At 54.9% G+C, this 3,252-nt stretch overlaps 1 protein-coding gene across 1 annotated transcript in view; it reads right to left on the bottom strand.

Moving 5' to 3' along the window:
• The window catches only part of Stag2 (stromal antigen 2), a 132,059-nt gene extending 130,885 nt beyond the window's left edge, over positions 1-1,174 (bottom strand). The window contains exon 1 of the mRNA XM_029534221.1: positions 904-1,174. The gene's annotated coding sequence lies outside the window, so the exon portion shown is untranslated. The remainder of the gene's footprint in view (positions 1-903) is intronic.
• Positions 1,175-3,252: the final 2,078 nt, after the last annotated feature.

The raw sequence follows: 3,252 nt of genomic DNA, 5'->3' as shown, positions 1-3,252 counted from the left end.
GAGGGGAGGGGGGCCGAGGGAGGGGTGTGAGCAGAGTAGATTTTCCCTCGCCTCCCTCGGTCCGCGGCCCAAATAGACACAAACGGGCCTGCTCGGCCTCCCCTCCCCCCCGGGTTCCCAGCACCACCATCTTGCTCGCTTCCTTCCCCGCACCACCACGGCGCGCTCTCCCACCGCCGCCACCAACCCCCCCACCGCCACCACACGCCGCCGGGCCGCGGCCTCCCCGGGTTTGCCCTTTCTTCTCCACACCCCCAATCCCGGCTAGGGATGGCACCCCCACCCCACCTCCAGTCTGGGGGGCTCTCGTCCCCCTCCACGGGCTGCTTAAGAGGCCCCGGGAGGAGAGGAAGCGAGCGAGCAGGCTACGCGGAGGCGCCGAGCCTCCATCTTGCGCCGCTGCGCGTTCTCCATTTTGGGCCACCCGTGGGGGGGGGGGGAGCCCCTCCGCCGAGGTCCCCGGGGGAAGAGTTGGGCGAGGGAGGCGAGGGGACAACCTTCCAGCGAGGGGAGTGGGAAGGGAGCGTCCTGCACTAAAAAAGAACGGCTCCGGGAGGAGGGAGGCGGGGAGGGGACGCAGGGGGCGACTGCAAGTTCCTTGGAAGTGTTGGGGTAGCGACTTGGGGGCGGAGAGGACAGGCAGGGGGACGACGCGGGGCCGGGGCGACGCCGGCTCGCTCCCCGCCCGGACACGGCCGCTCGCTGGCTCGCTGGCTGCCCCGCGCGGGGCCCCCGACGAGGCCGCGGCCAGGCCCCGGAGCGCCCGGCCTTCTAGGCTCCCTCCCGGCCGGCCGCACGCTCTCGTCGCCGATCGCAAGCACACACACCTCACGGTGGGCCGCGCGCCCTCCGGGTGCCCCTCCAAACTTCTAGAAGCTTCGCCTCCGCCATTTTATAACTTACCTCCCCCCTCAGCGTCTACAGAGGCAGCAAGGAGACTGTTGGCCTCCCCCACTCCTTCCTTCCTTCTCAGGCCGGGGGCTTCTTCACCCCTGGGCTGGTACAAGGTTTTTTCCCCCTTCCTCTTCTTTCCACCCTTGAATTCTACTGAGGGACGGAAGCTCCCGCGGGTCTAGAGCCGTGGGGGGGTTGGAAAGTGGCGGTCGGATCCGGCGGAGTGCTTGGTTTTGTTTTGTTTTGTTTTTTCTCTTTTTCTGTATTTTTTCTTTTTTTCTTTCTATTTTTTTCTCTTTTTTTTTCTTTCTTTTTTTTTTTTTTTTTTTTTTTGGTGGCGCTTCGGGATTGTTTGGGGTGTTCGCTCTTCGGCGACTTGGAGGCGAATGGAACGCGCAGGCGCCATCTGTCGGCCGCGAACCCGCGGCCAGGTCCTGTTGGGAAGCAGCGGCATCTAGCGGCGGCGGGCTGCCATCGCGGCGCGCGCCACGCAGCCCTCCCACCCGCCAGCCTACTCCCCGTGTCGCAGACCAATCGCGGCCGCCGGAATCCCTGCTTTGGCGGCTCGGACGCCTCCTGTGAACGGGGCGCCCGCAGGGGCGCGCCGCCGAGTGGGGTAAACAAGCTGGCGTGCCCGCGCCTCGCTTACTCAGCCGTTGGGACGCGCTTCCGCCCTGCGCGGACTGGCTCGGGGCCTAAGGCGCCACCGAGGAGGTCGCTGAGAGGCCGGCGACAGTATCCACTGGAGCCCCGTCGTGGGAATTCCGGGGCTTAGCGAGCCGATCGTCTGGCTCCCCGCCCCCTGCGCAGCCCTGGCAGCCCTGCAGGCTAGCAGCACCCTTCGGAGCTCTCCAACACAACCCACCCCAGTAAATGGCCACTTGGTCCTTGTTCCCAGATCCCTGCTTTCCTCACATCCTTTCCAACACTCCTCACACTTCCCCCCAAAAGACCCAACTCGGCCACTTGATCCCAACGTGAATGAATAGCTTGGCAATTTTGCCTTGCTTCCTTTTTTCCTTCGAGTATGGGGTAAAGATTAATTCTCTTTACCAGGAAGACTACGGGTGGGGGGGATTACATGTAATTATACATATAAATGTGGATGTGGATATATAGATATAATTTTCAACTGACTATTCCTGTTCCATAAAAATGTGAGCTCCATACTCAAATTCTCCTAGACTTAGGGAACTGGACTACTAGGCTAATTGGCCGCTCAGCCAGTTTTATAGGTGACTTTTGGGGGCGGAAGAGAAGATGGGACCAAAGTGGCGTGAAATCCACGTGCAAGGACATGGTTGGCAGGGAACCTGTGGAGATTACTAGACACTCATGCTGCCTTCTGTGGAGGCGGCCTTGCCACATTATTAGCAATTACAGTTCTTTGTACTTCCTCTTAGCCCTCCCACAGTATTTTGAAGTACAGAAAGACCTTTTGCACCCTGCCCAACTCCCTTGACTCTTTATCACCCTTGGGTGTTTATTGTGAGGATATTTTTTTTTGTCACCTCATTTCCAGTCCACCCTACATGACCTTTGCCTAGAGCACTCTATGCGGGGGTGGGGGACACTCAGGAATGGCCTGTCCCTGCCAAACTTCTCTTCTCCTAGGACAGGAAGGGAACTATTAATTACAATGTCTCCATTGCTGTTACAGAACTTCCTAGCCACCTAAAATTAGCCTCAGATTAAGTAGTATTTGTTCCATTTGTTTTACATATTAAAATACCTTCCTCAGTATTAAATTGTTTCAAATAAGTAATAAGACAAATGAGAACTATTATGAGCTTAGGAAATGGTGACATTACACCCAATCAGGAATCGCAGGGCATTCCTGATGCAATATAATGATGACTTTCAGTCCTTCAATTCTACTCCATGTGTGTGATCTATGTCTTAGTAGGTCTTCTCCCATCCACTGATCTTATTGATCGATTTCCTTGGAACATAAAGAGTTATCGTATATTTAATCAAGTGAACAATAAAAGTTCAGCAGAAGCAACTAAATATCAACAAGAAGTAAAGCCTTAAGGGTTTTAGCTTACCAGTAAAGCATCGGGAGGGGGACACCATTCAAAACCAATTTCCATTTCTTGTCTAAACCATCTTTGCTAGAATTCTGTGAAGTTTTCGACAAATTAAAGTTTCAAAATGGTGCGGCTAGAGCATTAATAGGGAGCATAGAAAGTTTAAATTTAAAGCAACATTCAACCGGAAGTAATAGAACAATTGGGCTGTGTGGCAAGTAATCTTACAGTAACTAATAGTTCGTTTGTGTCCATTGTAAGTAAATGCCTGTTTTAGTATTAACTGGAAATGTGATGTGCTCCAAACAGCACACCATACACTTTCCCA

Source organism: Mus pahari, chromosome X (genome assembly GCF_900095145.1).
Source record: "Mus pahari chromosome X, PAHARI_EIJ_v1.1, whole genome shotgun sequence".
Classification (NCBI taxonomy): Eukaryota; Metazoa; Chordata; class Mammalia; order Rodentia; family Muridae; genus Mus; species Mus pahari.
This window is presented reverse-complemented; position numbering and strand designations above follow the sequence as displayed.